This window comes from Sciurus carolinensis, unplaced genomic scaffold, assembly GCF_902686445.1.
Source record: "Sciurus carolinensis unplaced genomic scaffold, mSciCar1.2, whole genome shotgun sequence".
Classification (NCBI taxonomy): domain Eukaryota; kingdom Metazoa; phylum Chordata; class Mammalia; order Rodentia; family Sciuridae; genus Sciurus; species Sciurus carolinensis.
The window spans coordinates 38,324-52,216 of NW_025920374.1; the positions used below are offsets into that span (position 1 = coordinate 38,324).

Consider the following 13,893-nt stretch of genomic DNA (forward strand, 5'->3'; position numbering starts at 1 on the left):
TTTGAAAGAATTTTAGCTTGAGTTTTTATGTGCAGCCTAAATACAAATATTGCTGGAGGGAAATAAAACTGAGTTTATATAAGAAATGTTTTGTCATGCATTCCTTTATCATCTGGTCTCTTTAACATGGTCCTGGGTAAGTTGTGGATCTAGTAAACACAAGACAGAACAAGTAAAGGAAAGGGTGGGTCACAGGATGATGCAGACAGAGAAGGTGTGTGTGACACTACAGAGGTGTGGACTCCTATTCAGGGTTTACTGAGGTGCTGAAAAGAACAGAGTGTAGCCACCACACCTGCTGCTCATTAAGCATGGACTTGTGTTTAGTTCTGGCAGCAGAGCAGTGGGAGCCCAGGGGTCCAGTCACTTGTGCTTCCTGGCCTGCATTTGTCATTGAGCCATGTTCTTCAAAGTGAATAATAATGCCTATGTGTCCAGAAAGTTTGGTGCTGGAAAACCTCTGTAAATACCTGCTTGAAAGGGTACAGAATGTAAAATACAGTGATTTATCCACTATTTTTTGTTAAGAAGAATGGCATTATTTAGCCTAAGGTTTTGCTTTAGGATTTTTTACTTAAAAGTCTCTGTCCTCACTTAATAATAAATTTTTTGTCAAAACTCCTATTTTTAGTATGATTTTAGCAAACTATTCAATTTACTGGAATTAAAAAAACACATTATTTGAAGATCAGTTGATCCCAATCAATTCTTCATGATCATGGTGTTTATCAACCCCTTCAGAACAGGAGGAATCTATAGTAAGAGTTTTCACTTTAATGCCTTGCCTTATTACTGTGGATCAAAACCTGACCAGGAAAGATAGGTTTGTTGACCAAGAAATTCAGCACTTTTAATTCAGAATTCAACTGTGAGTTTAAAAAAGGAACACAGAGTTCTGTCTCCTTGCTGCCTATTACATCCACTCTATCACCACCCCGGACTTGCCAGTCCACTTTTCTAGGTTTTGTTTCTATTATCCTCTTTATACTGTAAGTTTTGGCTAAGAAGATCAAACTCTGTTCTTTGAAAACACACCACAAATTGTCTGTCAGCATTACTCTTTGCTTATCTGTGTCTCTAAAATGACCATTCTTATGTCCAAAATTCAAAAGTTGTATCAAAATGTCCAATCTTGATTCAGAGTTGACTTTTGACATGAAGAACTTCTCTGAAGCAACAGCATATTATCTGTACCCTTAATATTATATTATGAGTGACTTTCTTCCATTCATTTCTTGAATACTAACTTATGAAGGCAGGAACTATCTCAGAGATTAATTTAAAACACTTAGTATTATCTAGTGTCAGGAAATATTTACTGAAATTAAGTTTCTTTTAAAAGATTAATTTAAGCTTGGTATGGTGGTGTGTGCCTGTAATCTTATCAAATAGGAAAACTGAGACATGAGGATTACAAATTCAAGGTAAGTGGGGGCAAGTTTATGAGACCCTGACTCAATAAAAACAAGTAGGGCTGGGGATATAGCTTGGTGGCAAAGTGCCCTGTGTTCATACCCTAGAAATGCAGAAAACAAAATTAAAATTTATATGAATAAAAAACATTTATATGTATATATTCAGTGGTGCTAGGAATTGAAACCAGGGTCTGCACATGGTAGGTAAGCATTCTAACCCTGAGCTACATCCCAACCTACTTACAATGGTTTTGATAAATTTAGTTTATAATAAAGAATATCTTTATAGATTTAAACCATACAAGAGTAATCATAATTTTAGTCAGAGTCATCATTTTCTATATTGTAGACATTAAATTAGAAATGTTTATTGTTCTATAAAAAGCTTAATTTAATATTTTGTTATTTATTTTAAGACAGCCTATCAACATTAAATCTTATATAATTTTCAAGTTACAATTAATAACCTCTCTGTAAAACATAAGGACTGACCAAATTAATTCAAAGTTTCTACTAGTGTTCCTTAATTGCATCTTGCATTTTGAATATAGCTTATTAAGACAGCTTCCAAGACATGGGCCTTTTCAGATTCACTACCTGCTGTTTCTCCTCATGCCCAGTACATCCTACAATGTAATACACAATTGTTTAATGAATCAATCAACTATACTTTTTTCTTCTACCCCCAAATGTTTACATATTGTGGAAATTCCAACCCACTACTTTTCAACTGAGACTGAAAACAATCATATAAATGTCTTTGATAATGTATTGTCAGATGAAGTAATAAGGAGGGACATACATTATGTATATTTATTGCATATGCAAATATACTATGTCTTAAAGCTATTAGAGATTATATCTGAGTTAATTTCCAAAGAGATATGAACTGTAAAAACATGTTTATTTATTTATTTATTTATTTATTTATTTATTTATTTATTTAATTTATTTTCTGCAGTGCTGGGGATTGAACCCAAGGCCTTCTGCTTATGAGGCAAGCACTCTGTCAACTGAGTTATCTTCCCAGACCAATCTTTATTTTTCACATTAAACATGGCAGGAATTCCTGAAGTATTCACTTAAGATTAAATGATTTTAGGAAAGTATATTGACATTATTTATTTTCAATTGCAATACAATTCCTTAGATTCCAATAGTTACTGAATTTAAGCAGCTAGAAGCAACATTGGATTAAATGTTTTTGCTCCTCAGTATTTTGCAGTGAATACTTTTTGTGGAGGAAGTGGTAGGTTACAGCAAAGTGTGTATATTTGCACTTGTTATGTGTCTTGTAAGGGTGATATTCACTTAGAGTCCAGGTTGCTATTTCTAAAGACTTTTTGTAAAATAACATCATATAAACTTTGTCACATTTTCTGAAAGTGTTAGGGAGTTTCTGATAATATAGCTACAAAATACTTGGAAACCACAGAATTCTGCTATCCACTTGGTATTTTGGTTGAGCAGTTTCAGAAGGAAAAAAAACAAAGAACATCTACTAACAGTCAAGACCCAGTACAGCAGCCATTATGCACAGTTCAGGGCAGTCTTCCTGTGGGAGAGGACTGCTTCTGTAGTCTTCTCAGTCACATCCACAAACACAAAAGACACCTCTCACCAGGAACCATGTGCAGCAATGCAACAATGACATGCTGTGACCCAGAGGGTTAAGAAAGGTTCACAGAGCAAGAAATATTGCAGTATGTCCCTGAACAATGAGCGTAATTTCCTCAGTCATTAAAGACATTGTCGATATTTGAAATGGAGTATTTTTGCAAAAGCAAGCCTATTTTCCTACTCAGTCTCTTACCTGTGAGTCACATATTTTACATAAAAATAAAACCCTTGAAAGTTTGTGGTTTGAACTAATAGATCTCAGTCTTTAACATGTTATGAGAATCATGCAGAAGGTTTACTAAGTTGGTCCTGAAAATTTGTACTAGTTAGTTCCTTTGAAATATGATGTCACTGGCCCCAGATCACACTTCTTAGAGTCATTGTTTAAAGCCTTAGCTATCTTTTTCACTTTTCTCTAGAGGATAAGCTACTCTTATCCCATTAGCTCCTGATCTGGAGTTTTGTCTGCAGGGTTTCTCAGTGTGTAATCATTCAAATGAAAACAGTGAAACAGTACCAAAAATACATTTACAATTTAAAATTAAATTCCAATAGACAAAGGATTCAGCAAACTAGAAGATTCTCTGTTGCCTTTGTCAACTCCAAGATTTGTGTGTGTGTGTGTGGTAATGGGGAGTGAACCTAAGGACAATCTACCTCTGAGCTATATGCTCAGTTTTTTTTTTTTTTGTTGTTTTTTGTTTTTTGTTTTTTTAAGATAGGGTCTCACTAAATTTTCCAGGTTGGCCTTGAACATGTGATCTTTCTGTCTCTCTCTCAAATAGCTGGAATTACAGGTGTGTACTGCTGTACCTGACCCAATATCACTTTTAATTTTCCCAATTTAAAAATTATACAGACATGCTTATTCCTTGTTTATTTTGATAATAGGGATAAAACACAGGGGAACTTTATTACTGAGCTATATTCCCAGTTGTTTTTTATCTTTTAGATAAGTTGTTGAGGATGGTCTCAAAATTGTAATCCTCCTGCCTCAGTCTCCTGATTCACTGGGTTTAAAGGCAGGTAATGCCTAGTGGATTATAATTTTTTTGGAATCTGGGGTCTTACACTTAGTCCTTCATTTTCAAACTCATTGTAATGTACAAAACATTACTGATTGGTCTGCAAGTGTGTGTTTCTCCTAAAACACACACGTTGAAACCTAATTACCACTGTGATGGTTTAAGATGTGTTCACTGGATGATCATTAGGGGAGAGATGTCTTGCCCCTTTCCACCATGTGAGGATAGTAAAAACTACTGTCTATGAACTAGAGCAAGTCCTACCAGATACTGAATCCCTTGATCTTGGGCCTTCTAGTTTGCATAGCCATAAGAAGTAAATTTATTTATAAGGTCCACAGTTTTTGGTGTCTTATTGTAGCAACCTTCACAGCCTAATACAATTATCATCTTCTCAACAAACTAAATTTGTTTTTTTTTAAATTAATATGAAAATTCTGATGGGTTGTTTTTGTTTTCAAATAGAGAAAAATTAAATACATTGAAGATAATTCTTTAAGAAGTAGTATTTGTTGTACTGTTTTGTTACTGTTTTTGTTTTTTTGGGCTGGGGAGTGGGTAGAGGTGATGTGCCAAATTGAAATAGTACAAAGAAATAAAACTGAAGAAAAAAACAGTTCCACATTTAGTAGGATTTTAACCTGGGGTTTTTGCCAGACACTGGAAAAAATGAGAGACATGAAACAAATTTGGCTTGGCTCTACAAACCACGATTGAAACCTATTACATAGCACAGGTGGTAAGAAATTACTAAATATTTTTAAAAAATAAAATAACAAGTTGGTGATATAGATCAGTTGGTAGAGTGATTGCCTCTCAATCTCCAGAACTCCACACACACACACAAAAAAAAGTTTCAGGAAGGTACTAGGTGTTTTATGACAATACTTGCAGCACATGGAGACCTCTAATCCCTGAGACTGAAGAAAATATGGTAGTGCTAATGTCATGCCTGCCGGAGGCATGAACCCAAAGGATGATGACAGCAGTTTATATGTTGAACACAGTAAGTTCTTTGAACATTGGCTGAATGCCTTATACATTTAATTAACAGAATATTTCTGATATAACAAGGCTTCTGCTTACACAGTACTGTCAACAGAGTGCCAAAAAAGTATAGCACACTTGAAGTAACTTCTGCTTAATAATAAAATTGAAGTCAGCCAGTATAAAGAATTAGAGCAAGTATTTCTTCTATGGCTATGACCAGATTTGCTCTAACAATGGATGAATAACTCTAGGAATATATTATCCATGGGCCATCTACCATAAAGTCTAACTGGATCTCTAATTTTATAAGATGAAATAATTTATATTACCATTCAACAATGGGTATTAATATTGTAGCAAAAAGTGGTAGTAAAATATTAATATTGTAGCAAACCCTGTACCAGGCTGTAGGGAGAAAGAGTGGACACATTAAGAATGCACCCACTCTTTATGGGTTGCAAACAGTAGCAATACACATACACAAGGATTTAATGATATGCTAAAAGTGTTATATGGAGACAATCAGAAATGGTATGAGGGTGAAGGTGGGGTGTCCCCCTGAGGTATGTGTACCCCAGGAAGACAAACAGCTGCTAGCTTGATTATTTTCAGCCCAACTATTCTCGTAACACTGGTACTTTTTATTAACAAAGTACGTATTAGTAGCCTTAATAAAAATAAAGTAGTGGCTGGAGATATAGCTCAGTTGGTAGAGTGCATGCCTCCCATATAAAAGGCCTTGGGTTAAATCCCCAGCACAACAAAAAGGAAAAAGAGAAAAAAAAACTGTGTTTAATAGTAATTCATTAGAAATCTAGTTGTAAAAAGTGCTATAGCAGAAGGGAAAAAGAAAATATATGGAGAAAGAAAGGCAAATCAAAACAGATGTTCAGTGACTTTACCCTTCTTCCTAACTTAGATTAGAATTTGTACTTAATTTGCTTATGGTAAGATAGTTTCATATGCTAAAATTTCTGCTTGGAATAGCAGAAAACTAATCCTGTAAAACTGTTCTGCAAGTCCATCGCTTAGGAGTGCTCTAGGCAAAGGCAAGATAGCCAAAGATGGGACTACATGAATCTGTGACCCATAACTACACTACAAAAGGTCGATGAGTAGAGATTTGCATAGTTCAGAGCCCTGGGTATGCACTCATACCTTAGGCTCAAAATGATATTGAGCTGAATGGTTGGCTGACTTATCAACAATTTGGTTATTATTTTATGATTTGAAGCTTTGACTTTGCTAGTGTGTCCTTTCTAAACACTGTGTATGTGATCATTTTCCATGGAAACCAGTAACCTGGGCATCAAGAGTAATCTAATTCTAACGTGCCTTAGGAAACCTGTAAGGGCAGTCTTCAATCAGGATCACTAGTGGCAGTGTTTTCCTAGCTGCCTGATCAACATGCCATTCTTTCTCTCCTCCTCAACAGTCTTTCCTTCAGGTAATGTGTTGCAGAATGCTTAAGCACACTAAGAGTGCACAGCTTCTTCAGTCTGTTGAGTGTGATGCACTCGTTGGCTGTTCAAGCCCATAGGTCCAAAGCTCCATCCCCCAGTCAGGCCAAGGTCTCAGGGAGCTGAAGTTTCATATTTAGGAGCCCAAGGTGAGAGGTTCAGGGTCAGGAACTGCTTACAATTGATGTTGGGGGCAGGAGTGGACACTGTTGATCCACAGTACACTGCCTTCTCACACTTGTGACCAGTGAAAATGAAAGGTCAAGTGACTCACTGCCCTCCCAAAGAAGGGAACTGAACCTTTTCTAACATTTCTTGAAAATATACATTTGACAATTCACACACTTCAGCATAGGTGGCACTGCAATATATACATGGGCTGATTCTGTTCTACTAGAGAACGTCCAAAAACTACCTCTTATAGGCTTTTTTTTTTTGGACTTCTGGAATGCGTTGCCCATAATTTTCTTATTTCTGCCCTATACTTGGTACAGTACCACTTGTCCTTTGGCTTCTGACTGAGTCCCAAGTAGAAGAAGTAGAACCATCCAATGGGGGCACTTGCTATTTCTGCAAGGTATCATTTCTCCATAGGCCACCTGATTGCACAGAGATTATGTGGGCTCATTTTCATTGCTGGGAAGGTTTGCAGGGTTTGCTTCCTTCTGTGCTTTGACCCTGAAGCCTGTTCTTTGAGATCTTTGTGCTCTTTTCCTTGGGTGTTCCTGAGGTGATGTCATCATGGTCATGATTATTATTAGATACATTCATAACTTGATTCACATTGTTGAGTGGCCACAGTGTAGTTTTGTAATTCATCTTCTCTGCCTATGTAACTATCTTCTTCTTTGCCTTCTTTTGGCCAGCTTTGCAGCTGTTTCCAGTGGTGTCCTTGATCTCTTGAGGTGTCTCCAAGACTTCCACAAGACTGTCCACTTGTCTGGTCTGGCTCTCCACCAGCTCCTCCATCTAACTCAGGATTTGAATCTTCTCATTGCCCAGCTCCTGGCTTCAAATCAGAGATCTCTGAATGTAGCACAGCACTCAGCTTTCTTGGGCACCATCTGTCCCTCATTTCAACTTCTCATAATGATCATCCAGTTCTTTCAGAATTTCTTGGCATTTCGTTCAATCTCCCACATCTATGAGATATTTCTCTTCCGGTGTAAAGACAGAGAGTTGATGGAAGCTAGGTAGGATTACCAGGTGGATCTGCTTCCTTTTGGCAGGACTCAGCATGTTTTATACTGAAGCCCACTCCACTCTGTATGGCTTTCTGCTTCCTGCACCCTCCCCCTAAAATCAGATCTGCAAAATGCAGAGTTCTTGCTCTCCCATGACTCCTGGCTCTCCCAGGAACCCCACCCGCCTGGTTAGCAGTTGCACATGCCCAGGACACTGTACCCAGCACATACCAGTGGGCCATGGAGAAGGGGGCTCCCAGATGAACCCCTACTGACCAGGCAATGTGTGGGGTGGAGGAGGCTCCCAGGAGGACCCCGCTGGCCTGGCTGTGCTGGGTGGATGTGACTCCCAGGTGAACCCTCACTAGCAGGGGTGGGTGGGCAGCTCCTAGTAGCACACACCCTGGAGAGGGTTGAGGGTCAAAAGTCAAGGGCCTCTCACTGCCATGCTGGGTTAGGGGGGCAGAGCTGCACTTGTCTCCTAAGTGGACATTTTAAAACGACCCCATCATGGGAAAGCCCTGAGCACTTCAGACCCTTTAGCAAGCACCTTCTGAAAAAGCCTCAAGAAACTCATCCTGCAAGGCATCGACCCCGACCCAGGAATGCAAACTGAATGCATCTGGCACCAGGAGGCCCCATCCCTGAGGCAAGCAGGGACATGGAGGTGTCTACATCCCCCAACCTCCACAGCGACTCTCACGGGACTGCGCCACATCTTGGGCTTGCTAGTGCCCAAACAAGGACAGGAGGACCAAAAGCAGCACTTTGCTCTCATGGGATCTTCTCCCCGTGGGCGCCTCTGGCTCCCAAAGCAGATCTTGTTTGGTTTGGGACTCAGACAAGGCGAGTCCACAGTGGGCGGAGCAATGCGGGAGCATGTCCAGGCCACTGGTGTTTTTTGCGCATGCCCAGCTCTCAGGCGGTGCCAGGGCTGGACAGGCGGATGCACAGCTCAGGTCCAGACCTGCCCACTCCGCATGTGCCTGTGTTCTGTAGGCCTCCGCATCATGTCCCGTGTTGGTGTCTGGCTGCTTCAGAGTTGGCAGAGACACACTGCCTGCACCACGTGCCGCTCTGTTCAAGGGATGATGCCATGCCCTGGGGGAATGTCACAGCACTTCCCCTGGCATCAGTTGGACACCCTGTCCTCAGGGAAGACCGCCCTTGGAAAAGGCATCTTCCCTCCAGTAAGACCGCTGTCCCTGGGTAACACCACCTACTGCCACCCTCAAATAAGGCCGCCTTGGTAAGCCTGCTGCTCTAGGGGAAGGCTGCCTCCCGCCGCTCCTGGGACAGCATGCTGTCCTCAGGGAAGGCTGCATCCCTCAGGTTAGGCCACCCTCAGGTAAAGCCTCCACCATTGGTGGACACTTAGGTTGGTGTGTCTTGAGGCGGCGGGAGCTTGATCTGAGACTGAACCCAGGGGTCTGGTCCTGGAGTTAAGGGATCCAGGATAGGGAGGCCTTGGGGACTGGGAACAGATGGACAGGAGGCCAGGGACTCTGTATGTTTGACCCATCTTGCGGCAGCAACCGCAATCAGTGACATTACCATCTCTTGGTAAGGTCCTTGTCTTCGGGTCAGGTCACCCTCCCACCAGAGCAGGGCAAGACAGGGTGGGGTAGGGTGGGGTGGGGTGGGGTAGGGCCAGGCAAGTGGTGGCAGGGCAGGGTAAGTAGTGGTGGGGCAAGGCAGGGTAGGTTTGGGGATTGGGGCAGGGTGGAGCATCTTGGGGTATTACCGGAAAGCAACTTAGGGTGGGACAACTGTGTGCACATCAGTGTGGCAAAATACTTTCTTAGCATGTGAGAAACCCTGGCTTGGTTCTCAGCAACACACACACACACATACAAACACACACACACACACACACGCACACACATACATACCACTAAATATTCCTAATTTGAGTGACTTTATTCTAAGAAAAATTTTCAAATTCTTTTTTGAAGATAGAAGCAGAATGGTGACATATTTAAAGTCAGCTATTACATGGCATACTTAAACCACTCTATATGAAATATCCTCAGGACTCAAATCATATTATTTAAGAGACAAGACAACAGTTGCTTTTTGTAATTATGATATATTTATAAAAACAATCTTTGAAAATCATTTTTCTTTTTTAATTTTCAAACTTAGAAAGTGTATCTCTTTGTCTTCCTAAAATTGTACATTCATCACAAAGATTTTCTCTTTTTCCTTGCATTCAAGGGGATGGGTCTATTGTCACAGGAAGTCCCATGACTAGGTTTTATCATAATACCAGTGCCCCAATGACTTTAAGATCAAAGTCATGTATACCTCTTATATTTGTTGAATTTATTAACAAAGTACATACAATTTTTATTATATTTAAAAGGTCATCAAATTTGAATTAATAGAAACAGGGGTTTCAACATGCTATATTATGAACTGAACATAGTGCAAATTAGTTTGATCATTTTGGGAGTTTGGTGTAATGACTTCTGCCCTGTTCTGTGATCAAAGTCTGGCCTGCGACATTTTCTGGCAGTGAGAATTGAACCAAATGACCATTGTAGCATGTCCTAGGCAAGCACTGAGCTACATATATCCCCAGCCATTTAAATGTTGTATTTTGAGACAGAGTCTTGCCTAATTGCCCAGGTGGGTCCCAAATGTATCATCCCCCTTTCTTAGCCTGCCAAGTGCTGGGGTAACAGCACTTGGCTGTCAAAGTGCCTATCTTGAACTGGAGGATTTGATGTATCACATGCTTCTAAGGTGTCCTTTTCTAAGCTAGACCATGTCCATTTTCCCTTGTCAACAGTCAGTAAAGGCTTTTTTGTTTTGATGTACGCTTAATATGAACATGCATTATGATGAGGCACTACTGTTCATGATAGTCTAGCTGTGCGATTCACTTAGAGGAGAATATTTTTATTTTGATAGTGTTCACTTTTTCAGGTCTAAGATGTTTTGCTAGAAGAAGTGATTGTTTGCTTTGTATTTATTTATGTAAATAAGACATAGTTCTTTTACTTTTTTTTCTTTTGTGATGCTGGAGGTTGAACCCATGACCTCCTGCATGCAATAGAGGTGCTCTTCTGTTGAACTGCATTCCCAGCATCTAGATTTCTTAGTTATCATAAATTTTATGACCAGATAAAATCACTTAGAAGTTCAACTCAATTTGTAACCATTCAAGAGTTTGGGTCTCCAATAATGGTTTGTGATTTCTAAAAGGAAAAATAATTTTTGAAAACATAAGATTATCTAAGATCATCCATGGACTATATTTCCCCAGTTTCTCCACTTCCTGCAGAGCATCATGGAGGCGATGGACTCTGGTGTTCTTCTAAACTGTTCTATTCACTAGTCATCATCCACTGTGGTTGCCATTCCTGTTTATCTTTTTCTTCTCTTTGACTATTTGTCAAATGACAATGTGAATTTATTACTGTTAAAGAATATAAATAGAAATAAAAAAGGACATGGATTCTTTGGGACAAGTGACCCAATCACAGTGAAATTTCCTCTGTTGAGAAAGTTCAGTCATTAGTTGAAATAGTCTCTAAAATGTTATTTTTTTCTCTAGTGCAAGTGATCAAATTTTTAGAAGCCACAACTAGTACCTAGTGACTGCATAAAAATTTAAGTTGATGTATTTGTGTTTTTATTTCAACATAAAACCTGTAAAAGTAGTGCTATCTTGAATTACATATTAGATGAAATGGTTTAATTTTCTGTTAAAATACTTTTTGGATTCATAGTAAAATACAGAACTGGTTAAAATGTTAGTTAACAGTAATTATAATTGTATAAACAACCAAGTGTTTGAAAACATATAACCATGTCTTAAGGATTTATTTTTGAGTAGTTTTTATCTTTATACAGAAACTGCAAAGAAAGTGCAGAGATTTCCCAGGTAACCTCATCAGTTTTCTTTTGATATGATCTATGTACACTATCTCAGATTGGTTAACATCCTAGAAAAGATGTCATGAAGAACAACACTAGTGTGCTCTCAGTAATTGCAGTTGCATTTCCTTTGGATTCTCAGTTCTGCCTCTTCCTGTTCCATGACCCTATCCAGAATCCCAAATGACATTCAGTTCCTGTCCTTATAGACTTCTCTTTGGGAGTAAATGGTTTCTCAGAACTTCCTTGTTCCGATGACCTTAACAAAGTTAAGGAAGTCTTTCAGATACTTTTATATTGTTCTCTATTGGGGTTCACTTTTTATCTTCATATTTATCCTGGGGCTGTGTGTCTGGTGGTGGCAGGTCACAGAGGTGGACAGCATCTCTGTCATGTCAGACCCCAAATGGGAATGTCCTGTTAGTGCTGACTGTGCTCACCCAGCTGAGGCAGGGTCTTTCATGTTTCTCATTGGGAAGCTTCTAACTCTGGGTGTCCACATTGTCTGTGGTCTTCTGGAGGAAGTCACCCTGCATGAAGCTGAAGAAATTGCTGCCTTGTGGCCTTTTAATACTACATAATATCCATACTAGCATCTAAATCTCATAAAATAACTTCCCTGTGGACTTTATGACTAATGTGATATCCATAAGGTAGCCTATAATACAATAGCTATCCTGTGGCATTTAATATTAATATTATATCCACAACGTGACATCTAAAACTACTATTATAGTTGTTCTGTGGCCTTCAATATTAATAACATGTCAAAACTTGCCCCTGAACATGAGATAGTAGCTGCCCTATGATCTTTAAATACTATACTATATAGTACATCCATTCTGTAGCAATTAGAGTTAATATAATAGCTTGCCTATGACCATATTAATATGATAGCCAATCTAAAATAATGTAATTTCTCTCTTGTGACCTGTAATACTTACATGATATGCAAACTATGGCATCTACAACTAATAAAACAGGCTACTGGCTCTTAAAGCTTATGTAATGTATATACTCTTAAGTAATATAGTAACTGCATTGTTATCTTTAATACTAATATATTATTCATCATATAAACTCTAAGACTAATACTATAGCTGCCCTGTGAACTTTATTATTAATAAACTATCCATACTATAGCATCTAAGAGAGCCATAAGAGCTAACCTGTGGCTGTTAATATTGATGTAATGTCTACACCATAGCATGTAAAGCCAATAACTGCCCTGTGGTTTTACTCTTATTAACATCCATAGTATAGCATGTAAAATTAATATGCTAGATTCCCTGTAGCCTTTAATGTTAATATAATATACTTGACATAGCATCCCAAACTAATAAAATAGCTACCCAGCAGCCTTTCACACTAAAATGATAATCCATATTTCATGTGTACTGTGCTTAATTATTAATGTCATATTCATACTATAAGATAAGAAACTAATATGATATATGACCTGTGGCTTTTAATGCTAATAAGATACCCATAGTAACCACCTAATGCTAATATAATAGCTGCCATATGCCCTTTAAAAATAATATATAAAATGTCCATAGTTTAGCAAGTAAAATTAATATAACCTATTGTGGTTATAATACTATTTTGATATCACAATGATCACAATGTAGCATGTAAAATTAATATTATTGCTTCCCAGTGGCCTTTTATGTTAATATGCTATCCACACTATAACATACAAATCTAATGTAAAGGTTGCCTTGTGCATTTGTAGAAAATGATAATCCATTTTACATGCCTGTGTCCTTATTGGGAACATGATGCCCTATTATAGTATCAAAACTTGATAAAATTGCTGTCTGGTGGTCTTGCATATTAAGATGTTTTTCATGTTGTAGCATGTAAAAATGATAAAATAGATGACCTGTTGACTTCAGTACTCATTTGAAATCCACCTTGAAGCATTAAAATCTGATAAGAAAACTGCCTTGTGGTCCTCAATACTGACATGGTATCCATATTATAGCTTTAAAAACTGATAATTGGGCAACCTTGTGGTCTTTTGAATGAACAAGAAAATTCATGTGGCCTTCTCTGTGGTCATTAGTTATTAATGTCACTTATATTCATGCAGATCATATGATGCCATATGTAGTGTGACCTTGAATGTTAATATGATAATCAAATGGTGGTATTTGTTCCTAATCATTCCCTGCAGACCTTTAATACTAATCTAATATTGATGTAGAACTTCAATTCTCATATAACTGCCTTCCTTGTGGCATTAATGTTACTAGGACATCTGTATTTGAAAACTGAAATTGATATTACAGCCCCCTGGGGCTTTCCAAAT

General features: G+C 38.4%; 1 pseudogene; it reads right to left on the reverse strand.

The window, feature by feature from the left end:
- Positions 1–6,925: 6,925 nt before the first annotated feature.
- LOC124975658 (inhibitor of growth protein 1-like) lies at positions 6,926–7,749 on the reverse strand (annotated as a pseudogene).
- Positions 7,750–13,893: the final 6,144 nt, after the last annotated feature.